Source organism: Strigops habroptila, chromosome 5 (genome assembly GCF_004027225.2).
Source record: "Strigops habroptila isolate Jane chromosome 5, bStrHab1.2.pri, whole genome shotgun sequence".
Classification (NCBI taxonomy): Eukaryota; Metazoa; Chordata; class Aves; order Psittaciformes; family Psittacidae; genus Strigops; species Strigops habroptila.
In genome coordinates this window covers 61,066,818-61,093,268 of record NC_044281.2, presented here as the reverse complement: position 1 = coordinate 61,093,268, position 26,451 = coordinate 61,066,818, and the positions used below count along the sequence as shown (strand labels likewise).

The 26,451-nt window shown below is 40.8% G+C and overlaps 1 protein-coding gene and 1 long non-coding RNA gene across 10 annotated transcripts in view; both read right to left on the bottom strand.

Annotated features, from left to right (window-relative positions):
• GBF1 (golgi brefeldin A resistant guanine nucleotide exchange factor 1) overlaps positions 1-26,451 on the bottom strand; it is a 107,936-nt gene that overhangs the window by 57,189 nt on the left and 24,296 nt on the right. The gene's annotated exons all lie outside the window — the stretch shown is intronic.
• LOC115609009 lies at positions 4,255-25,904 on the bottom strand. Its single transcript, XR_003991707.1, has 3 exons — positions 25,894-25,904; positions 10,194-10,199; positions 4,255-4,470 (listed from the first exon to the last, which is right to left on the bottom strand). It is a non-coding gene; the product is annotated as an uncharacterized LOC115609009 (long non-coding RNA).

Below are 26,451 nucleotides of genomic sequence, written 5' to 3'. Positions count from 1 at the left end.
CACGTCACAGAGAGCAGCATTTTTTTCAGCTTTGAGGCCAGTGCTTAAAATCAGAAAGTGATTCTAGGTAACAGAAGGACTTCAAGAGCCCTTCCAAAAACTTAGGATGAAATCCCAAAGCTCTGGGACAGCAAGGCAAGCACCTGTTTTCCTGAACAGTTGATTTTTTTATGCTGCATACTTTACACAGAAACTGCATTATTCTGGCGAAGCTGCATTCCAGCCAAAAGTGCACAGTTAATGTTTTTTGCAGCCCCCAGCCTCCAGTGATGGATGACCATTTTATAATGAAATACTTTATGCTCAATCAACTTACAAATAACGGATGTTTTATCACACTGAATTAAAAGAATGTTTTCAACAAAAAAAAAAAAAAAGTAACAGACAAGAGGATCAGTGATGAGCAGAAGCAAAAGTTATTCCTGTTAAGCATGGTTAAAAGAAACCCAAATGATGTTTCACTTTAACTCTTTCAGTGCTCTCCAGTAACAAGTGGAAACAATGCGCGAGCTAGGGCTTGCTCTGAAAACTACCTACATGTAAGTCCTGATGCAGACTATCGAGACACGAGAATACAGGGCTCCTTCAGAAAGGTTTTGGTCTGTAATGTCTCAATTAGGTTTCCAAAACGGCTAAGACTAATAACTAAGCACTGTCTAAAGATAAACCTTTCAAAATACTTTAAACTCTTATGCCTGCTCAGCATTACAAAAATAATTCCTCAGACACCCTTTAATCAGCTGTGGGTTTTTCTGCTCCTAGCACTGCTTCCACCTGTCAATGCTGAGTGATAAACCAGAGAAGTAAATGTACTGCATTCAAAGAGTACTGCAATTTTTAGATCAAGGTTTAGAACCAAACATCCAAATTCAACTGATAATCTTATTTAAGACTCAGTGCTTGCTGTTATACCACAACTGTTACTGTTATTACACGCTCTAGGTCAAGAAATGTGTGTTTACAGGGATAACACTATCCTAATCAAAACTAGCCCTTGAAAAAGCCCACAGCAGAAGCAAGCACTCTTTGTGCCTCTTCTCCCAAACAGCATTTGAAAAAGTCTCTAACCTAGTCCCAACATGCCAGAATGACTCTTCATTCTTGTATTTCCTCATACTGTTAGGAAGAGAGTCTCTTCTAATAGGAATAAAGCAATGGAAGAAGACTATGAGAGGCAGTGGACACAAGCTGCAATAAGGGAAATGCCAATGAGATCCTGCGAAAGACATTTTCTGAAGAAGGGTGGTCAAACACCAGAACAGTTTGCTCAGAGAAGTTGTGGGAGCTCCATCCCTGGAGATACTCAGAATTCAGATGGCTGAATCTCACCTCCAAGCTGGTCCTGTTTTCAGCAGGGGTTTGGAGCAGATGACCTCCAGAGGTCTCTTCCTACCTCAATTATTCCAATTCTTCCTTGTGCTTACCAGAAACAAAAGCCCGTCTGGTGTTGTTCCTCGCTAATACAGCCACTCTGACATTCACCAAGTAAAGAGTTTCCCTTCCCACATCTACTGGTTAGTGCCAGCAATAATGAAATACAAAGCAGGAGCTCATTCCAGAATTATCCCTAGAAAACATTAATGATTTTCTAAATTGGTCTTCTAAAAAGAAGCTGCAGACTCGGGCTGTGACTGAAGAAAAAACTCCAAAACCCCCACAGTTTACCAAATTTAGGGACTTCCAGAAAGCTAGCAGAAACAGAACATGTTGCTCCTGTCTTCTCTTAAAAAGGTATGGCATCTGCTGCAGATATTGTCATCAAATAAACAGCACCTTGGTCTCGAGTCACAACTTCAGACCTAGAACAATTCCCTTTAGTTGCACTGCAACCACCTCAAGCTCCACAAAGTTTAGAGTTAATTTACGGAGCCTTCACACTACTGTTTGAAGCACTGCAAATATTAATCAGTCCAAGATTTTAGTCACAAAATCAATTCTCCTCCCCGTTCTTCAGCTGAAGGCTGGCACTCAATGAATCAGACCAAAGGGAGAATAGAGTTTCCAGCACCTGCTTCAGCTTTTAAGTTTCCAACTGAAACTGCTGTGATGTGGCAGCAGGCAGTCTGAAGATGTCATTTTCCTGCTCTGTGAAGGACTGAATCACAGTACAAAAAGAATCCAAGTAGAGAAATGAGTGAAAAGAGCAGCAGCAGGCAAAGGAAACCACAACATAACTTAATATGGCCAAAGAGAAAGCGCAGCTGAAGACAGCGTACTACAAAGTACCACGTTCCCTCTACAACTGAGTATTTTACTCACTCTCTGCCTCATGATGATTGTTATGAGCAGTGCTGAGTATGCATTATTTTCCACATTTGTGACAATGCTCTTTCAAAGAGTGGTGTAAAATATGACTCAACACTGTTGAGTGATTTGGAATCACTTTACTAGACATTACAGATGAGTGTTGTTCACCACAGTAACATTAGAATTTTGAATCTAGGAATGTAAAATACATTCTCTCTTGAGGGAAAGTCAGCAGGCTCGTTTTATACACTGATGGGAAGCTTCCTTTTTTTACATGAGGACATACCAATAACTCAAAAAATATGATTTAAGACGTGCTTTTCTCATGCAGAGAAATAAAGTCAAACACATTTATTCCTCATTATAACTGGTCTCTTAATAAGTGATTGCAAAACTGAAACAAGAATATACCCACAAGAAGATTCCTTCCACAAACAGGAAAGAAACCCTCACTCTTAGCACAACAGTCTGCTTAGGAGGTGGAGGGGGAAGGCACATCCTTTAGCCCCGGTCAATAGAGCATCTGTACCATCTCCCCAAGAATGTAATTTAAGCCTAGGAGTTAGAATGGCAAAACTCCCAAGATGAACACAGATTTACTTGGGTAAGAGCCTTTGCAAAGCATGGCAGCTCTCACAGTAGGCAAGCTACACCTACAGACTACTGGCAGCAGTTTAACTTCAGTGTAGATTTGTCACTAGCATACGGCAAAAATGGAGGGGTGCTGGGATTGTGTAACAAGTTTGCAAAAGTGTCTCAATTGGTTTAAAGAAACTAATTAAAAAAAAAAATAATCTCCTGCATACATCATATCAACATCCACCCTTACTTAATCTTATTTCCTTTCCCAGTACGACCACTGAGATCTAATACTTCTTTCAGCTCTCAAAGCTTCCCTGGTCACAGAAAGTGCTCACTGAAATTTTCCAAAATGCTGGAGAGGCAGAAAGAAGAGTGGTGAAAGGGTTAACTCACAGCTGGGAGAAAGTTTCCCTGGAAAATTGGAACACATGCTGTGGCTGTGACTGAATTTCACACTGGTTCTGTTGAGTACAAACATCCACAACTGTGTGCATTTGAGAGAGTCGGAAAAAAAGAAATGCTCCTTATATATTAGCTTCACCTGCTAGGTTCCTTCAAATGGATAATGACATGCTCTAGGGAACAGTAGAATCCTTCAGATTCACTTCACATTTCAAGCCGAGATGAGGTGCCGAAGGGGGGAGTGTGGCGTGTGTGGAGGAAATGGAAGGAAGTAGTCCTTCCCTTCCCTGCTCTGACATTTTTTGGAAAATACTGTAAAGCCAAGCCTATGGCCTGGCAGAATTGATTCCACTGTTTAAGACTAGACATGTCAGCACAGAAGCCACCTGAGCTGACACTGAAGACATCTGTGCCATCCAAGTACGTAAAAAGAGAAACTGCACAGAGCGAACAGGACCGAGTGTGTGCATGCCTACACATGCACATGGATTTTAAAGATCAACTGGTCAAACAGGCAGCACTTAGCTGGTCAGAGATAGCTAGACAGTGGAGATTAAGAATTACCAAAATCAACCAGCACAGAGCCACAGAAAGCCTTGTCTTGAAAGAGGTCTCTGGAGGTAAACTATTCCAACCTCCTGCTCATCCAAAGGACCGCTCTGGATGTGTATCAGGCTGCTCGAGGCCTTGTTCAGTCAAACTTTAGAAGTCACCATGGACGGAGATTCCACTCTCTCTTCCCATGTCCCACTATTTAACTCTCTCTAGAAAGAATTTTCCCTTGCGCCCAACTGGAATTTCTCCTGTTAAAAATTCACAACTAGGGATCTCTTGGCGCCTCTGAGAAGAAGTGGCTCTTTTCTGTGATCCTCCTTTGGGTAATGGAAGATGGCAATTGGACTATAATCTCTTTTGCTTCTTCATATAGAAAGATGGGGGGAGGAGGGAACAGCACATTCTCCAGAATTCTACTGGAGAGCCAGATCAGTGTTTTAGCAAATTATTTCCATAACATGCAGACTGCATGGAAAAGATCAACAATATCTGTACCTGTAACAGGGGCTTTTATTCTAACCAAAGACTGTTCTCTTACAGAATGGCAGGAAAAAAAAGGAAAACTTCACAGAAAGGAAAGATCTCAAGAGGGGTTATCAATGTCAAAAGACAGGCACAGAGAACCTAACATTTATACTTATCTTTTCAAGATAATTAGTAAATGACAGTAGATTAAATATAATACTTTTTTCTCCTCAAAACATTTTTCACCAAACTGCACAAGAAGAAGCAGAAAGTTGGCAGACAAAATATCTGAAGTAGAATGAGATATATAATTACTGTCATTTCCAGGATGCCCAACACTGTGCCAGGTAGGGACAGAGAACTTTCGCTCTGGCCATTTCAAAAGGGAACTATTATGTGTCCATATTTAAAAAGAAGGCTGGTGGGGAAACCTTGATTAACTGTATCAGTTTTTATCTTTTTTGTTGCCTCTATTTCCCAAATGCCCACAAAGTTCTCTTCCAGTACATAAGGAACGTTTTCTAGCTCTACCTCCTTGACAGGAACTAGTAAATGCAGGGTGAACAGATGAGAGTAAATCACTGCATCAGTGTTCACTAACTTAAACTAAACTACACTAACTTAAAAGGTTACAAAAAACCCTCAAAGCAAGGCATTAATCACTTGCTTTCACCATGGTTACATAAGAGACTCTGCAGCTGACCTTAAGTACCTACTTTCACGTTCCAAATTCTTTTAGTTAAAGGAGACACCAACTTTAAAAATAAAAAAATGCACCCCAACACCCTTCTTTTCCCCAGCATCCTTTTCCAATAAAACTAACCAAGACTGCAAGTAAAACAGACATGATTCATCCCTCAGTCATATCACATGAAAGTGAAAGTACTTTGTGAGTTTATTTTCTTTAGCTGAATTGCAGTCAGGTGTTCATTTATATTCTTTTACATATACTGACAGTGACTTGTACTTCCTGCCTCAACTATCTACCACAGTGCTCACACAAGCAATATATGCTTGCACCTAATCTTTGAATTTCAAAGATTACAGAACTGTAGTTAGCTACAGACCCTAATGAGAAATTCCTCTCTGTCTCAGAGAGAAGGGCCACCTAGAATCTGGCATTTTTCTGTACTGGATATTGTACGATATTGACTAAGAAACTGACAAAAAGATTAAAAAAAAAAAAAAAAATTTAAATTGTTTCCACACACCACGAAAAACCCCTTAAAAGACCACTAAGCGCCAATCACAAACTTGATTATGATTAGGACACAGTGGAAGAAGTTCAGATTTGGGGGCAGGGGTGGGTAACTTCCAATAATTCATAGTATGTTGTTGCGCAGTCCCCATCCCTAGAGATATTCAAAAGCTGCCTGGACATGGTCCCGAGCAACCAGCTCTGGGTGGCCCTGCCGAAGCGGGGGAGCTGGACCAGATGACCTCCAGCGGTCCCTTCCACCCTCAGCCGTTCTGCGACTTTCACAATTCTACCTCGACAGCCATGCTACTGAAAGTGTTTCTTAAGGACTCAGCTCCAAAGAGAATCCTGTGATTACCAGGGGCTTAGTTCACTGCCAAGGACGGACTTACGAGGGCCACTTGAAAAAACGAAATCTCAACGATGCAAACCTCCAACTATCTTAAATAATTCTAAAATTAATTATCAAAGATCTCGTGACTTCAAGGTCTTATTCATGATTTCCAATATTTGAGGCCATCAAAACCAGAAACAGACTGGAAAGCTTATTCAGCCGTTCTTTCTAGGGTACTTCATGTAATATACAAGGGGAAGGGGGGAAATTCTTATTAGCGTATCAGACTCTGCAGTCTTTCTTCTGCCCCTTATGTGCATGAATGATGATCAGTGTGGCTGCCTAGCAAGACAGACTTCAGAAGAAATTAGAAACTGACCTATAATTCAAGATACCAATATTTATTATTAACTATGCCATCTGGGAAAGCTCCTAAAGTGTTCTTTTTATTTCAGGAATTTTAGGCATTAAATGGCACTCTTAGAAAGGAGAAGATGGACGTTACCTTAACTTCGAAATTAGCTTTTGTAGTACCTTAATATTTCCCTCCTTCAGTAACTATGGAAAGCAGTCCATTATATTTTTCAGCTCTTCTTGAAAGTGTAAGCAGCTGCCTTGCTTATAAAGAAACCAAGTTCTAAAAGAAAACAAAACCCTGTATTTTTAGACTTGGCTCAATTTTGAATCATTTTACTCAAAATGCTATACATTGTTTATTAACTGAATTTACAGGTATTTATTTACTTTAGAAGATCATTGGTGGGGAGCATTTAAGAAATCTCAGACCCTCACATTTTACTTGTTACTACACAAATTAAGGTATGATGACATTCTAACAGAATTCAGCTCAGAGTTACATCTACCCTAACTGTACTAAGAGGCGATCATCAGTCACTGAGCCATGCTGTTACCCATTGCTTAGTCAATGCTGCATTTCACAAAAAAGACAAAACAAAACAAAAAACCCAGACTTCTGCTTCGCTGTATTCTAAATAGCTCTGCAACCACTGAACAAACATCAGCATATACAAATGTGCACTATCTGGACAGCAAGCAACTAGGACAAAACAAAGCACTTTTCACAGACTAACAGAAATCACAACTGCAGCCTATTTAAAGTATTTTTTTCTGAGTTAAGCAACTATCTCGGAAATAATTTGACTAACATATGAACAGCCACCAGGCAAGCTAACAAAAAACCCTCCCTGCCTCCTCATTATGATGCTTTTTAGAAGCAGCAATTATGTATCTTGCTCTGCTCTACATTAAAATTTTAATTTCCTGGAGTAAGTCCTAGCAGTTTCTTAGCTTTCTAGTATGTTTTCAAAGTAACAGTCAACTCAGCAATCCAGAAGACATGAGACTTGGACATGGATCCTCCTACGCATACTGGAATTTCACTGTGTCCAAACAAATCTCTTGCACTGTCCAGTTAGCCACCGCAGAGCTGTAGCAGTGCTAGGGAGGAGGCTTGTGGTGAGGCTGGGGAGAAGGTGCCTCAAAGTCAGAGAGGAAAGAACAGAAATGTCAGGGATCTATTGTTATTACTCAGTAAAAAACAAAATATAGATAGAATACCTCAACATCAATTGACTTGATAAATCATTAACAGGAGAGCAATTATTTTGACAATCTTGTAATTTTGTAGCAGGCAATCTTATTTCAGAACCAATGACAATATCCAACAAAAAACCCTAAATGTACAAGACCAAACCATACACTTCAGCAAGATTCATATTTAGCATACTTTGAATTTCCTTAGCTACAACCAGATTTGTTCTATCAGAAATTGTATATGGTCTCTGAAGAACTAGTGCATGCCCTTGCATCTCTTATGAGAAGTCACAGCTGTATTCCCACATTGACTGATAAAGACAACTGAACAGGCAAGCAGAGTTCCATCCCCTCTTTGAAACAGGCCAGACATTTTAACTCATCTCACTGAAAAATTATTTGCTGCCATCATAATTAAGCATTTCGGGCTTTCTATTACATGGTTCAAAACAAAACAGATCACACTTAAAGTGCCAGACAACTTCATATTCTGATCCCAAGTGACAAAAGGTAAGAAAAATACCATGAGGTTTTCATACATCCCCTTTAAAAGGCTAACATCCTAGCAACACAGATCTTAGTATGGTCAGAATTGGGCTAGGTCATCAAAGACGACCCAGTTCAAAACCAGAAGTCTTTGAAGTTGGGAAGAAGTGTCAGGTACACAAACTAAAAACCAACCAACCAAACAAGAAGATATAGAAATTGTGGAAGCAGAATATCTGGTTAGAAAAAGTATGGTTAATAAGGCTTGGGAGCAGCAGGAAGGCAAAAAAAATAATCTTGTTGCAAGAACTCACAGCTAACATGACCAATGTTATCAGACTGATACTTTGAGCAACACTCTGGCCAGACTAACAGCATTAGCAAGGGGTCAGAAATATCTGCCCCACTGCACAGAAAGACTACTCTGTTAAACATCAGTGTGATACTAAACAGGCATCTTCCACGTCTCTGCCTAGGTAAGTGTTTCAACTTGAAATGCAATTTTCTGTACTTATTAAGATTAGAGAAGTCAGTAGGACAAACTGGAAGTCCTCCTTCCACCGAGACAATCCCTCTTCAGTTCAAGAACTCTTTTTCTGAAAATTTAAGTAAAAGATAAAATTTACTAATATATAATTTCTGCATTCAATTCAGGTACAGCTCAGCAAGCTCTGCCCCTCAATCCCAGCTCTGCCTCTCCAGCCTGCAGCTCTAGTTTAACAAAACTGCCCCTTTGAACCACATTCTGGGAAGGATTAATCTGGACACAAGCTGTCAAATACCACTGGTCCAGCCATGTTGGGGCTATATTTTTATCCTTCCTCCACGAGTGAGCGACTGAAAGAATCTCAAAAGAAACAGTCTCAAGAAAAGCTGCATACTGCATGTTTTTAAATAAAAGATTTAAAGTGCAAAATGTAAATGATAGGCATAAAGAGCTTAAAACCTTCCATACAGATCTTAACCTTTCCTTGTCAGCTTTTGCATGACCTCTTTAGCTCATGCTAAGGTTTCTTTTAGGATAAGCAAGGAAACCTGTACTGCTCTCAATGCAGCATCTTGCAGCCTGTCAGCTTTAACAGGCACTGATCAGACTGAACTTGGATCATTTCCTAAACTCTCACAATCTTTTACCTCCAGCATTTAGAAACTGATCAACTTTACTTTAGATCTCTTCCCAACCATGTCAGAACGGGCATGTCACCAGGGCTGAGGTCAGGAATTCATCTCTTCAGAGCTATATACACAGACATCCCTTGCCTAGACCACTGTTTTCTGCTCAGTTTCCTTAAACAACCCTTCCTTAACCAAAACCACTAAATAACCCATCAGAAACAATGCCACAGAGACCTCTATCATGCACATAAGGAAAAAAGCCAGCTATTTTTACAAACCGTTGTAACAGGAGCCTCTTATTCTGAAATAGCAGGTTAATGCTCATTAGCTAAGTACTAATTAACTGTCTTCCTATTCTATTCTTGAATGTTTGCAGATGGGATGGTAATTGCCATGCCGCACTGGGAGGATCAGAGCAGACAACGAAGAGGATCTGCTGCCTCCTCACAGCACAGCAAGGAAGCTGAGCAATTTCTGCTGTTGAGTGCAGTGTATAAATGTATCTGTGCTCTCCCCAATCTCTTAATTCTGTTTTTTAAGCCTCATTTAAGTTGCAGTCACCTCTTGGCACATGCTGAGTCCAGCCAGAAAAATCATTACTAATCCAAAAAAAGTAACGCCATTGACCGTATGGCAAGTATCCCTTGCACTCCTGTTTCTTCCTAGCCTGTCCTGCAATTGTGTCCCAATCTGCCAGCATTAACACAGATACACAGCGGTATTTATTTGATGCCTATTTCACCAAGCTGTATTCACACTAAATCCTCCATGTGTATTTAATAAATCACACTAGTTAGGTGGGCAGGATTAGTTCCAAGTCACCTAATGACTATATCATGAGCTGCAGTATTAAAGGGATTAATATTAATCTTAGCCATTTCAATTCACTGTGAGAGGCCAGTGCCTGCTCCAACAGGAGCCGCAGCAGGCAGCACAAGAAATTCTAAACAAGAGCATGAAGATTAATGAGGGCTTCCTCATTCTGCCTGTGAGTCTTCTGTACCAGGATACAGGGCAGCGAATCCCCAGCAAAGACAGGCTCATAAATAAACACACACCACCACAAATACTTTGAGCAGCTGAGCCCAGCATAGAGTTGTTTTCACTTGCTATCTGCTTCTCCTGTAACCCACACCTCCAGGCACACTCAGGAATTTGAAAGGCTTGCACAGCGGACGATTTGTTTTCTTTCACATAAAACCACACACTTCATTACTCATAATAAATTACTCATTTTAAATGAGTTTGTGGAACTAACAGCTAAAATGAGCTGTGTTCAGAGAGGATGAGAGCAGCAGGGGAATCGAAAGGGTAACCCATCGCACTGAGGTTAAAAAGGATGTCAGACTCCGACAGATTTGACTTGCTTTATTCCTGGCAAGAATGATCATCACAAGCAGGCGTTCTTTAAAAGAGAGAGAAAGCCCTTTCTACAGTGTTTGTGTTAAACTGAAACATAGAAATGGACTGATACAACTAAACTAACTGATTTTCTGACAGAATGCTGCATTTCATCATAACATTGGCAAAGATCCTGAAGTGAGGGTCCTGGCCTCACCCTCACTGACATGCGAGAACATCAACCCTAATCATTAGCACAAAAATTTCAGAAGTGAATCCTGGTCTGCTGCAAATGTAGACATAGTTTAGTGCTGAAAAAGGAGCAGTTTTTTACAGCTCACAGTTAATTCAGAGTGCCACAGAAGCTACAAGAGTCAAACAGCTGCACCGTGGAGACTAGCTCGGAAAAATATTAGATGGAAAAGGGCAAGTTGAGTCAGCAATATTCCCTGCCTTCACTGAAAAACTGTAGACTCTCAAAAAAAGTTGGAGATCAAGTTAAACTGGAGTATAGCCCTGTCACAAGCTATTAAGAGCACAGCAGGTCCTCCAGGCACAACAGCAGCCTCAAAAATTCAGCGTGGATACAGTGCAGAGCTGAATACAATACACCTGCTTGGAAGCAACTGGCTCATGACCAACAGAACAGGAATGAAGCACTGCATTAAATATGACACAGGAAAAGTCTTGAACTTGTGTTACACTAACATGTAAGTGATGTGAGGGAATGGTGCCGGTCTATCCAAGTTTATAAACTAAACACCAGCAAACAGACATAAAGTGGAACTGCATCACACGCAGCTGTGCAGATGAGAAGAGATCCACTAACTGTATCCTCCAACCCTTCCAGAGGCAGGACTGAGCAGAGATGGAGGTGACATTTTCTGTATTTGTAAACAATCTGCTGTTCTTTCACATGAAAAATATCTGGCAGCAAGGAAGTACACAGCTCACACCCTGACACCTGTTTGTCTTGTTTGATTTTGGCAGCTTTTTATTTGTTTTTAAGGAAGAAACAAGAGAAAATCGACATTCAACAGGATGCAATATGCACAGGTTTTATACTCCATTAGCCCTCAGCAAGGGCTCAAGTCCCAGTGTACCCTTTAAGAGGTGAAGGTATGCTATGGGCCATACAGCTAAAACCATTTCAGATGCTCAAGGAGGAATTTTGTGTAGTGGACCATGCTATTTTGGAATGGACAGAACATTTTACATTCCAAACGCACATTCAGATATAGGCAGACTCATGCATATAGTTTTCAGGACAAGTAACCAGATAGCCAATATAGCCACATAAGTGTTTAATGTATTTTAACTCTAGAAAGGCTGATTTAAAAACTGACACGGATTGAGTTTGATACTTAAAACCCCACAAAACTGAACCTTCAATTTCGTAATTCAAAATTACCATTATAAAACAAACAAAAAGTCTGACAAATATTAAGTATCTGTCCCCAGGTTTGAAGGTTTTACGTTCACATTAAGCTATCCTCAAACACCACTATAGATAGCCCAACAGCAAAGCAACCTGTGCCAAACTTCTAAGACTGCAAGAGGCTAGAGAACTTGGCATGTTTTCATCTATGTATGCCCTTAATACTGAATGTGCAGACTCTAAGGCAGAGTACCAGCCAAAAGAAACAAAGTAGTAAACCTTATACGCTTCTGACCAAACGGTAGTCATTAGTCATTAGTTGTCTTTTCACATGTACTCTAGTCCAACCTGCAATACATACTCAAAAACTGTAGTAGCTCACTTCAAATTTCTATTTCTGGGTTCTCTTAAATAAGGCAGTCTTCATCAAATCTATTTTTAGAAGATGGGTTCCACAGAAGATAGCCATCCAACCCGGAGTTCGCTTTTTTAGCTGGGAAAGCTGTAACTCTGGTGACTTAGCTGACACAAGATTGTGAGCAAGAAACTAGTTTTCTTCTACCTCCTAAGTTTCATTCTAGAAGTGTTTGGTCTTCATAAACCAAAAATAACAAAATACAATTACACATTAAAGACCTCCTAAGTTGTTTGTTTTCCAAGGCTTTAGGGTTGGGAATCTTTTAAATGCAGGAAGCAAGACACTGAAAACAGCCCTCTACATGCAGACTCTGCTACCACTGCCAAGAACACAATCTGTAGCTTTCACCTTATTTTACAAAACCAGTAAAAGCACACTTCTGCTTATGGTTTTAGAATGGGGTAGATGGCAGGGTATTTTTAGCTTTTTGGCAGGGACAAAGACAGTCCCAGTACCAGACATTCTTGTAGCACTAACAGGCTGCAAAACCCCTCATACGAAAGATGCTATTCAGACCTGTGGACACTGTATAAATATAGGCATATGTGAGAACTATTTTTGTGCACGATAGCAAATTTTTCCTCCCCATGAAGTCCTCTATAGATGAAGCCATTCTGCCTGCTGCTGTGTCCACAGTCCATTCTGCACACAAGGTCAGGCCCATCCAGTGGAGCTGCATCAGTCTCCTGGAATGCTGAAGTCCACATATTTGCCATTCAACATGAAAACTGCTTTTCAAGTTCAATCAGCTATAAATGTTGCTTTGTTTTAATTTTCCACTGAACTTCCTGGAACCTATTATCAGACTGTCAGGGATGTATATTTAGCAATGGCAACACAGCCTCTTTGCCACTGCCCCACTGCTCATGTCACCTCCAATAAACAGAAAAACAATCCCCCAGCAAATGACATTTTTGCAGGCTATTTACTGCCAGTGTGAGGTAGTGGGTGAAACTGGAAGTGCACGGAGAAGCCTTCACCCGTTTAAAAATAAATAAATAAATAAAATAATCAAGTGATCCCTAGGAAGAGGGACAAAAGGGAACATTAATTTACCACTTAAGTCTCATCTACTGCCTTGAGCTGATATCCACAAGGCTCTCAGTGAGAAGTGTTCGCAGAGAAAACCTGACTCAGTGAAAATTCTTGCCTCTTACACTTGCAATTGTCTACGTTTCAGAGTCCTTTTAAATGGTCATGCACGAAATGACTGCATTTGCCTAAATGATTATTCTTATGCAGCACTGCTCAAGTGCTAAAGCTTAAAAAAAAGGCATAGAATCGCAGAATGGTTTGAGTTCGAAGGGACCTTAAAGCTCATCTAGTTTAAACCCCCCTGCCATGGGCAGGGACACCTTCCACTAGACCAGGTTGCTCAAAGCCCCGTCCAACCCGGCCTTGAACACTGCCAGAGATGGGGCAGCCACAGCTTCGCTGGACAACCTGTTCCAGTGCTACACCATCCTCACAGTGAAGAATTTATTCCTAACGTCTAACCTAAATCCACTCTCTTCCAGTTTAAAGCCATTCCCCCTTATCCTATCAGTACATGCCCTTGTAAAAAGTCCCTCTCCAGCCTTCTTTTAGGCCCCCTTTAGGTACTAGAAGGCTGCTCTAAGGTCTCCCTGAAGCCTTCTCTTCTCCAGGCTGAACAAGCTCAATTCTCTCAGCCTGTCTTCACAGGAGAGGTGCTCCGGCTCCCTGACCAACTTCATGGCTCTCCTATGGACTCATCCCAAGAGGCCCACATCCTTCTTATGTTGGGGGCCCCAGAGCTGACCACAGTACTCCAAGCGGGGTCTCACAAGAGCAGAATACGGGGGAAGAATCACCTCCTTTGACCTGCTGATCACGCTTCTTTTGATGAAGCCCACCATAGTTGGCCTTCTGGGCTGCAAGCATACATTGCCGGGTGATATTGACCTTCTCGTCAATCAAGGCTCCCAAACCCATGTCTCCTCAGAGCTGTTCTCAATGCATTCTCTGCCCAGCCTGTGTTTGTGCTTAGGATTGCCCTGACTCAGGTGTAGGACCTTGCACTTGGCCTTGAGGTTCATACAGGCCCACCTCTCAAGCCTGTCCAGGTCACTCTGGATGGCATCCCTTCCCTCCAGTGTGTCAACTACACCACACAGCTTGGTGTCATCAGCAAACTTGCTGAGGGTGCACTCAATCCCGCTGCCATGTCGTGGACAAAGATGTTGAACAGTGCTGGTCTCAGTACTGACCCCTGAGGAACACCCCTCATCACTGGTTTCCATTTGGACATCATGACATTGACCACAACTCTTGGAGTGCAGCCATCCAGCCAATTCCTTATCCACTGAGTGGTCCATCCATCAAATCCATGTCTCGTCCATTTAGAGACAAGGATGTCATGCGGGACAGTGTCGAATGCTGTGCACAAGTCCAGGCAGAACATGTCAGTTGCTCTTCTCTTATTCACCAACACTATAACCCCATTGTAGAAGGCCACCAAATTTGTCAGGCATGATTTGCCCTTAGCGAAGCTGTGTTGGCTGTCACAAATCACTTCCTTATTTCCCATGTGCCGTAACCTAAGTTTCCAGGAGGATCTGCTCCATGATCTTATCAGGCACTGAGGCAAGACTGACAGGCCTATGGTTCCCCAGGACTTCCTTTTTTCCCTTTCTAAAAAAGGGGGTTATGTTTCCCCTTTTCCAGTCAGTGGGAACTTCACCAGATGGCCACAACTTCTCAAATATGATGCACAGTGTTTTAGCCACCAGTTTGCCTAGGACCCGTGGACGCATCTCATCAGGTCCTGTGGACCTGTGCACCTTGAGGTTCCTTAGATGTTCTTGAACCTGATCTTCTCATGCAGCAAGCAGTTCTTCATCCTCCCAGTCCCTGCCTTTACCTTCTGTGACTCCGGCAGTGTGGCTGGAGAACTTGCCAGTGAAAACTAAGGCAAAAAACTAGTTGAGTTCCTCAGGATTCTCCATGTCCCAGGCAACCAGGTCTCCTGTTTCCTTTCAGAGAAGAACTACATTTTCCATAGTTTGCCTTTTATCACTAGAGTGTGAACAGTTGGTCTAGCCTTCCATTTTTTTATTTATGGCAAACCTGACCTGAGGCTTGAAAGCAAATATTGCTTTAAACCTGTGGGAGATGCGTAAAGCTGAGCTCTGGGATCTGAGAGTTTCTCTCTCTGCAGATGGAATCGCTAGGCTCTGCACAGGAGAAAAATATAAAGGTAATACACATGCTGGTTGTTTCTAATTTCAGGTCTGTCTGAATAACTAAAGGTTTAGGTAACCAATAACTGAAAAGTACTGAATGCAAAATTCCAGTCTTTCTCAACTATTTGGATTACTTTGAATATCACATTACTCAGACAATGTAGCAAAAAAATCTCAATAAAATTTGGTACGCTAACACCAGAATTATAATTGTTGCATCCTGAAACATATCAATTTTTAAATTAGTTCATTAACAGACTCTTCCTGAAATAAATTTTCACCAGCACTGTGAGCATGGATACATCGAAGAGCATACAGCAAGGAAGTGCCGCCTGTGCACTGTAAGCACAAACAGCCTCTTCTATCTCTCCTGCGCAGTTGCTCCATGAGACTTCTCAAGGATCCTCACTCAAACTGTAATGCACACCGAAGTTAAATCCGTGTGAAAAATAGTAAGAAAAAGTGCACTAAAGTTGCAACAAAAGAGAATGCCAAAAGAGAAAAACAGCTTCCAGCCACCCCAAAAACATCATGTGTGCAAAGCAGTTGGCAGCTCTAAGACAGCAACCATCAGCACTTGGCCCTTTCCAGCTGCAAAATCTTTGCCACACAACAGGCCTGCCAGCAAAGCTTGCAGAGCAGTACATTGAATTCCCTCTTCTAAGATTCACTTCAAACAGGAATTGTGGCTGCACAATTACTAGACAACTGACAACGCAGACATACACAACAGCTTAGAAAAAAATTTGTATGACATTTATTGCACCAAACCACTCGGCAGCTTCCTGCACAAACAGCAATAGGTAGAAATAAATTAACAAAACACCTTTTTTATTAAAGCCAACAGTTATTTTATTTACTGTGTATTCTTCAGTGGCTGAAATATCTTCCCTCTGTTTTCTGCCTGAGCTAGTTATGGACAAATAAACAAAACTAAAAAAGCAATACCAGAAAACTTTATTGACTGAGGTCACTTAAATGAACAAACTACAACCATTAGACAAGGAAACAAAACAAAACCCCAAACTTACACTCATGAATCGCATAAAGGTGAATTAAGAGGCAAAAGTCTATTTGTGACCTGAAAAAGAAAGTTGTCACCCATGGATTGTGATAAACATCTCCCTGAAGGCCAACTCTTCTGACACCTGTGAGAGCTCCGCTACATTTGCTTAATACACTTTATCTTAAAAGAATAGATAATGACTTATTTTTGCTGAAGCAGACGACTGAATATTAGGAATAAAAAGCCCTAAAATGCAAGCTGAGGACTGCTGAGGCTGATAATTGTGATAAGAGATAAAGAGTGACTCAGTGCTGAGAATTTCTTACAATCAGCTACATAACATCAGCGCCAGTGGCCACCCATCTTCCCCACAGAGAGTTGAGCAAGGCAGACTGTTTTCCACTTCTGAAAAGAATCTGTGAATTACTGTAATAAATGTGTGGGTGCAAGTACTTTGAAAACAGAAGAATTAAGCAGCCATGAAATATTAAATTACTAAAAAATGGAAACTCCAGAACCCTCAACACAAATACTTACCAGCCTAATTTAAAGCAAATACCAGACTGCTTCCAGAACAAGGTTAATATAATGTAGAGTCCTCAGGGCTTAATTTATTGCTTTATACAGCACCTGCGATGACCAAGCCTAATTTCTAACTTGGTTCGTTGAACGGCGTAACTAATTAAGTACTAAGAACATCTATCAAAAACATATACAACACAGTATAGGAAGACCCTTGTAAACATTCAGACTCAGTGCAACCAGATTAGTAAATGGAAATTCTACATGAACTCTGAAAGGAATCTCTTTCCACCTTTCAGATAATTTATAGCTTAATGTCAGCTAAACATAGTAACTAATCCCATTTGTCCACTGAAAGTAAATTCTTGGCTGCTCTTCCAACGTCATTGCAGACATTGCTGTCAATCCCCAAACTGTGGTCTGCCCAATCAAAGTGTCAGCACTTACCTGCTGCTCAACACTTCGGACACATGGGCTGTCATATCAGTCAGTGACTGATCAGGCGCAGAAATCAGATAGAGCTTTCTCTTGACAACTAGATATGATTAGAGCCCAAGCTGCGCATCAGTCTCTGAAGTCTATCAAAGGCATGCCCACATTAGCAGAAGGCAGCTTTACTGTTTATGACAAAGCTGCTATCATCTTTACAAACACTTGGTAAGAACATGCCAGTGAAAGCAGCAATAGCTGCAAAAAACAACCCCCTCCTCTTTTCCTGTGTGTAAGTGATTAGGGCTGAAAATGCTAAACAACAAGTCCAAGGATCGAAAGTCCTCTGTAGACTCACAGAGGAAGTTAAAAAAAAACAAACTAGGAGAAAGAATGACCACCTTGAACCTGAATTCCCAACAAAGTCTAACTCTAGAGTCGTTCTTGAAATAAGACTGGTCTCTCTCCAAACACACTTGAATTTTTACACCAAGTGCAATACATCAACTGAAAAATTACAGCAGAAACAAAATGTATCATTTACCTTATAGAGGCTATTGAGTAGCTGAGAAAGAATTTTAAATTGGACCTGTGGTTTTGGAGGTTCAGAAGGTAGCTCTGAAATTTAAATCTTGCATGTCCATTTTTCTGTTGTTGTTTTAGCCATCTCTTCCCTGACCTTGGCTACATATGAATCAATGAATGAAAAGTCATTCAGCATTTATATTTAGAATTTTAGATGCTTCCAGCATCTTGCACTGTGTGCTGGTTTTGTCTTTGCCAGGTAGGGCTCCACACAACTCACCTAGCATGCTCATCTACCAAGAAGAAGATACAACCATCTTGTCAAGACACTGTTCCTCCAGTGAGTCTGCAGCCCCCAGGCAGCACGGAGCAAACACAGGCAAGGAAGTATTACACTGTGCTATTTCTAGCTCACACCAATCACTTCAAAACAAACAACATGGCCCAAATAAAACAGATCCAGCCATTCTAGTACTAAGTTTATCAGTAATAATGTCAAAGCTCCACAAAACCTTTCTTCCCACCACAAGCGCAAAAAGACTATGCCAGGATGACCTTAGATTTTTTTTAGCTCATGAGTCAAGTTTGCCCAGTGCTGTCATCTTCTAATACAGAGCATGAGCCGGACAGCAGGAAATTACTCCAGAAGCCACAGCTGTTGCAGAGTCCAGTCTTCACCTTCCAGCCATGAGAACTACTTCCATTTCCTTCTTTGATCAACATGCCAAACAACTAAAAAAGGATGGTGCCCCAAACCTGCTAATAATACAGAAATTTCCACCATGCACATCTCCGCTTCAAAGGCGGAGAAAGTCTGTGAAAGAACTGTTACTTCTCTATCCACCTGCTTAGGTGCTCAAGTCCTCAGAGACTTGCTTCTCTAGCATCGCGCATTTACAGAGCTGTACCAACAAATCATGTTCAACAGTCCAGAAGGCTCAGAAAAATTCAGTACAGTTCACCACAATATAATACAGAATAATAACTGTTCTTTACAACAGAAATATTTTAGGATAGAAGTGACTGACTGCAAATCCACACTGCCATGAAGACTTGATGCCACTGTGAGTAATAAGATTATTAAAGGCTTTCTAGGCAACATTCAAAAAAAGTCACTAAATTCCTCTACCCACAACTGTATTCCAGTTACTTTCTCTACAAGAAGCAAATTCAACCTCAGGGACAGAGGAGAGTGGAGAAGCATGTATGTCTGAATTTCAGTTTAATCTCCTATTCTTCACTCTTTTTGGCTAAGTTCAAACATAAAATGAAAGTAGAAAGCAAAAACTGCCAGTAAAGAAATCCCTTTTCACTTCAGTTTACCTCAACATGCCACATATAAAAGCTAGCTTTGCAGTCTGACACCAGATTAGATCCACAAGAAAAGTGGATATAATTCCTAGGGGTGTGTACAATAGAGTTCCTAAGGAACCCAGGAAGGTTAATTTTGAGCTTCAATTCCCCATCTGTAAAGTTGCAGAAACACTTCCTCTCTTCTGCTCTGTGCCACTTTTAACTGAAATATTTATGCACGCTCAATGCTTCACACGCACAACGCTTCTCCAACCATACTTGGAGCTTCTGAGAACTACTGAAGTACAAATAATATTATTAAAACGAATACATTAAAGCAGTACCTCCACTTTGGTTCAATCAATAGAGTTTAATAGGTCACCAGGTACCTGTGAACTATTCTCATATTCTCATTGAAATCACTGTTGAATGCCATTTTGCACCCATTGCAAATAAGTAACTGTGGCTTTGCAGACTCCCAGTGTACTATAACCAACAGTTTGAGAACAAGTGGACTCCTCTATATCGGAGACTGATTGCAACTCCCCAGCTTAAGTGGCATATGAGGACTTTTTCCAAGGAGATGAGCTGTATAGTCCCTCCCTCCGAGAGTATGTATAGAGGAATGACTGTTTTCATAAGGAAAACAACTGCCTCACAGTTTCAGTTATTACTCAAAACAAAAAAGCTACCAAAAAAAAAAAATCCCCCACCCACTCCATGTGCATTACTTTTATCCAAGCATATCCCCCAATAACAGAACATAGGAACTGTCAAATTGCTCCCCAATTACTCTGCTCCCATTAGCCTAGGAAAATCTGCAGCTGAACCATGGTGTGAGCAATAACAAGTCCTAAATATCAAAGCAATCAATACTTCATGATTCAGAAGCAGAACTGCTTGTATATATGGGGAAGAAGTAAAAGAATATCCATTTCCCAGTTCTAGTTAAATCCCTCTATGTATTCAAGAAGAGGAGGCATTCAGTCCTCTTGGCAAACAAAGTGGACATCAGAGGAAAGCATTAATGTACAATTTGATGACCCACCAATACCTACTTCATCATCTCTTCTCTAAGGGAGAAGAAAGGATACAACCTAATGAATAAAAATGAGACATTCATTAGGTTTTTGTTTACATTATTATTCAATACTAACTTTCAAAATGGACTATGATAAACAGGAAAAAGGTAATCTATACATGGTATTATGTAGAAAAGCTGCTGTGCTCTAAGTTCACCTTCTCTCTTAAAACAAATTAACATTTAAAGTACAGATAAATTTTTACAGGGGAATAAAGTGACTGCTTACAGAAGGGGTTTGGGGTGGGGGTATTACTTGCACACAATACAACAATAGTGCAAAGATAACAGAAAACTGGGTATTTTCATGCATAAATAAACACATTATTGTAGTACCCTCTGCATGACTTGCATTTGAACATCTAATTTACCAATAATCTTTAAAAACTCAAGGAAGAGTGGAAAAACACCACCTGTAGAATTCTAATTTGAGGGCAGAAATACATACTCATCTTTACTTTTACATATTGTCCTTCGTCTCACACTTTAACCTTCATTTACTTAGTCTGCCTACCAATACATGTTCAGTGCTAGAAAACAACTTATCAACACTACAAAACTAGAAATGAAAACTTAATTCTACTGCCTGCAGGCAAACCACTGACTCTGTCTAGCAATTAAAAAAAGGAAATTAGGAAGGTACCCTAAATGGGTACAGGACTGCTGGTCTCAGCCCTCTCCTCACTCTCCTCCACTTCGTACTGCCTATTATCTAACTGAAAAGGAAAACTTTGATCCTAATGGTTTCTGACACCTGATGAGAATAAAGAAACACAAAAGGAACTGGTGATGTGTTATTTAATGCATGACTGTTTTAATAGGGCTGTCTAATTTTTGGAGGCACAGGGCCCATATCCAATGCTCCTCACAGCAACCCATCAGCTATTTGCCACATTCCATCCGCCACATCACATGACTGCATTATTGGCAGTTCCTGAGGGTTAGTTTAATCAATGTTTGCATACTACAATAATTTCCTGGGTTAGAAAAGGTTAAATAACTAGAAAACAGAAAAGCAGAACAATTTGCTACATTGCAGTATTATGAAATTTTGACTGTTCACAAAAATCTCAGAATTAAGTATGAGTTACAACCAGCTACACAATATTATTGTATTTTTCAACTTTGTTTCTCTCAATGCATTACATGTTGGTGTCTTTAGCTTAAGTTTCTCAAACGCAAAATTTAAGACACAGACTGCCAAGGTGATTTTACAGTTTCCATTCATCTAAATATCAATTCACTTACGTATCTTGTTGGTGGGTATACCCAGAGCCCTTTACACCAACCTGAAATTTCTGCATAGAAGTCAGCTGCAGAGGAAGAGCAATGGTTACCTCCAGAATTGTAACAGGTTACCTCCACTGTTGTAACATCTCAGGCTGCAGAAGTTTTCAGGTCACTAAAGGACAACTTTATTAAAATCTACTTTTGCCATTTGTGCGTGGTCTAGCTAGATTCCCTATTCCCGAGGCTGAAAAAGTAATCTTCCATTAAAACCCAACTCAGTGCAAGACAAAATCCCTACATCTCCATTTTTAATTAAAGAAGGTTACTGACAATTCTCAGAAATCCATTTCTTGTCACAAGAGGAAACCAATTAAATTCTAACCTTCCGCTTAAAACTTAGTCTTAAGCAAGAAACTAAAGCTAGTATCTGTCCAGACAAAAGCTGACATGCTACGGGTTGGAACTAGATGATCTTAAGGTCCTTTCCAACCCTAACTATTCTATGATTCTATGATTCTATTTGGGGTTGAAGGGGAAGGCAGCACTAGTAGATTAGAGAAATTTTTACTTGCAATGGTAAGGTAGTAAAATAAGTATTTTGCTGATACAAACTGGTCACATATTTCAGTCTTTAAATTGGATTTTCCTATTAAAAAAGGAAGTCGCTCCCCTCACTCCCGCCTCCCCAAGGTGGATAATGTACAAGCTTTAAAAATTTAAATGCCAAATTTTAAACAGGAAACTGCCCCTGTTCTGTAAAAAAGGTAGTTCTCCAGATCTCCAGTCGAGTTCTTCTCCTGTCCACCAAGTCTAACTCCATCATATCAAGGTAAAAATCAAAACCTATCACCAAGTAATCTACCTGATAGATTCCGTGTTTGCTATTGCTCAGATACCACCAATCATTCCAAAACAAAGGGATTAAACTAAAAATTGTGAGAGAAGTCTCTCAGCATGAACGAAGACAAAGAATGATGAAGCCATATTTGGTTACCCTAGAAATTATTAGCCTCCGTGAATTCTGGAATTTTTGTTTGCTGTAGCTAACAGCAGGTGAAATGCAAAGTGCCATCCAGAACCAGGGGATGCACAACACAGCAAACAGCCACATTCTCCTTCCTAGTACGGGGAAGTAGCCAGCTAAAGTTAAAATGTGCTACAGAAGAGCACAGACCCACTTTCACCATTGCTTCATCAGCCACAATCAGAATTACAACCATTCTGATTTATACTACCACCACAACCCCATGCAGCAGACCGACTGCCAAGCAATTGCCATTCAGCCTCTTACAAACCCTACTGGTTGGTCAAAGCTAATCCAGCGATACAGCGGATGCATTTCAGAAGCTGGTTTTGTATCCTACACAACGCTTCTGTCAACACTTCAGAGACCCCAAACCTGATTAATTACATTTGTCTGGGACCCTCCATCCACCCAGCATATTGTTGAAAGCTGTTGAAGCAGGACAACAGTTGCACTCTCCTTCACACCAGGCGTAAGCCAAACTTGTCATTCACTGTTTAAAGTGCCATTAACTGGCCAGATTTACAGCTCCTAACCAGCCGCTCCAGGGCAGCTCTTTGTAATGACTCCTATTAATCACTGCAGTTTGCCCCAAGTCACACGGAAACTTGCAGTCTTCTGCTCCTTCCAGCCCAGGTTACACAGATAACAACATTTCATCCCAAAAGACTACCTCTCTGCTCTCAACCACAAGTTGCTTCAAAGCCCACACAGGCACCGGAATTGCACATCTGTCTCTGTTTCTGGTAACACGAGCAGCAGCAGGAATTATACTATTATTCCAATCATTTCATTTATGTATAGAAATCAAATTTTCAGATATTAAAAAAAATTAAAAACCAACAAGCAAAAAAACCACACACACGCATAAAAAAACCAAAACAAAACCCAAACTAAACAAAAACTTTCAAAATGTGACCTTCAGTGTTACATGAGTGGCTTAAAAGAAAATTCACTACTATTAGTTTCTACACCCGGTCATTCACCAGTCCATGAATCCTGGAACATTACCCTTTAAGCAGCAATTTACACAGTGACTGCACACTACATTCTTCTTTACAGACATGTATTACTAGCAATAGAAGGGATCTATCAATGTGACTGAAATTTCAAAAAGGAAGTGAAAATTATAAGATGCCCTTCAAACGTTTTCAAAAGTCAGCTCCAAAGAGGTAAGAGAAATAACCAGAACAAAGCTGGAGATGAGTCAAGTCAGGCAGTCGTCATCAGCCTCATTTGCTACTTAAACTCCAAGGAAATCTTCCCATCAAGTCTTTCAAGAGGCAATGAGTACGGGTGTCATCCCAAACAATTTCCAATAAAGACACAGGAAAAAGTTACTTAAAAGATATAAATTAAGTACGCATCCCACTGAAATAAATTGCATCCCACTTTCTAACAAATGAACAGATTAATCCCTTATGCTTACAGACAGACAGCTCATTATCCAAGTAAAAATCTCTTTCTCTCATGGCTTATTTCAAGTCACATCTGGCCTATATTATCAGCACAATCAAGACTCTGCAGGCCAGGTTATCTACACAAAAGGCAATTACCTCTTGTTTTATTTAATTTTATTCATGCCTTTTTAGTTAGCTGTTACCTTAATGCCTGCCAAATGGCCTTCCCCACCAGTTTTCTGACGCTGCAGAAAGTTGGGTGGAACACATTTAAATTGAACATTGCAGGGGAGGGAGGGTGGGTGGATCTTCTGAGATACCAAAGTCTCCTAATGCAATCACCAAGAAGGACAAACTTCATGAGTTTACTTCCCTTCCCTCTCATTCTGACTGATTAATGACGACCTTATGTTTAAAATTGCTGCTCGGGTCAAACCCTTCTGAAGGCCTGGCTCGTCTATAAAGCACCAAGGTTAATCTTCAACAGATTCCATTACAGTCCATTCAGCTATTCTAGCAATGCTGTTTGAACATGCTTCCTCCACAGAGCAGGTCTTTTTCCAAGGTGGTGTTAACTGTCTTGTTATTTTGAGAAAGCAGAGTATGTCCTTTTCTTCAGCCCCAATACTCAACCCTTCTCATTCTGGACAATATGGAACCCAATGCAGGCTTTACCCACTCCAACAACACAGCAGTACAGTCACTAAGCACAGTGACAAGCAGGCTTCTTTTCGCTGGTGTCAAGCTCAAGTCATCCTTGCCCACCACATTTTTTCACTTAGCAGCCAAAAGAGGCTGCTAAGGAGAGGTGATGAGTGAACACATTATTGTAAGAGGTTGCCAAAATAGCTCTTCATTAGCCAGCCTTTAAGTGCACCTCACTTGGCTAGCAGACGGTGTACTAAAATACTCTAGACCATGACCTTTCTCCTTCAGAACACCAGCCCCAAGAATGAAACAGTATTCTAGCATTGAAGCCAGTCAGAATCAAGACCTTTTTTCTAAACAGGAGCAAGCAGGCACAGTCTCAGAGGTCAGTCCCTAGAGCTCCACAACAACTGCTTGCCACTCTCATTATGAGGCTGAGAGCTCTGCAGGAAGCAGCCAGCTAAATCCGTACATACCTAGCCAATTTAAAGCAGTGGAGAAACTCTTGGCTAGCTGCAGAACATCTCCAAAGAAACATTTTTGCAATAGCTAAAAAACCCCAACCAAACAACATTAATATTAAAGCAAGCTGACAGTTATCTGTGCTAAAACATTTAACATTTTTCTTTATTTTTCTTAACACCAGATCACAGTCCAACCATTTTTGGTATCTAAGGTGTGTTAAACCCAGTAAATGTGCTAAGTCATGGAAATGACTCTGACAACCCTCCTCCCTGTCCCCTACTTTTGCATCAATACACAAAATGCCCACAGGAAAAGCATCCTTGAAGTTATCCACACTGTGTTGCTAGCTGTGATGGAAAGGAACCGCAAGATCCAGGTTCTGAATATACTGCGTAGCTGCACTGTGTGAGGACAAAACTTAGCATGACAGAAGTTAACAAAACTGCTTTGTAGACAAAAAATGCTATGTAACCAGAACGACTTCTGCACATCTAACAATCCATAACATAAATTTATATAAACACAATAATGGTGGTTAGGGAATACAGTTCTTATTCATGATTAGCATGGATGTGCTGACAGATGTAAACAGCACAGGTAAGCTTGAGGAGCACACAGACTAGCTTTGGAGAATCCTACTGCGATGAAATAAGCCCTCGAGATTCTGCCCAGCCTTTGCAGCTGTCTGCTCCACCTCCCTCCAAAACTATCAATCCCTACGGCAAACTTAAACAAAGGAAACATATGGCCACTCCACAGCCACCTCAGTATGAGATGACAAAAAGGCACAATCCCTGAGCATTATCCCTATGTTGACATAGATTTAATTTTTTTTAAATGGATAATTACACAACAACTCCACCCTGCCAGCATAGCATTTTGCTCAACAGAATGATTTACAATATCGTATAAAACACCACAGTACGACTTGTCAGATCTCATCTGTCAACTGCCTTTGTCAACAGAAGCTATTCTGAGTAAGAAAATGAACTTCCCTCTCCTAAACCTTTTCCCTTCACCCAAGCTGAAGAAAGGCAAGGACGAGGACTTCACAGCTATGACTAGCTCTCCAGGGAGCAAATCATTGCCAGTCCTCCCTAAAGAAAGGGGATACCTACTCTTCATTCACATCCCAAAGATCAGCAGCACATCTCACAGCTTTTTCAAAGCTGAGTTGCATATAACTGTATAAAACTAAACTAAACATAGCTTCGAGGGGATTTAACACTGGGGACTCTGTTACTTCATTGACTGGATCAGAACAGGAAAGGCTCAAACTTAAGCATTTTGCTGTCTCACCAGAGAAGACTAGTGCTGGATGAGTAAATATGGTATGTCCAGATATGACAACTCTTCAGCCTTGAGCCCTACACCCAGGAAGCATCCAGGACAAGATTCAGGACATTGCTCCGCAGTTGAGGACACCAGCCACCCTGTGAAGGCAGCCCACTCAATGACACAGAGATATGCAATCTCTACCGTGCATTCCCTGTGCAGTGCCAAGGGTTAATATTCAGATGGCAGGTTCAGTCCCAAAGAGACACATCTC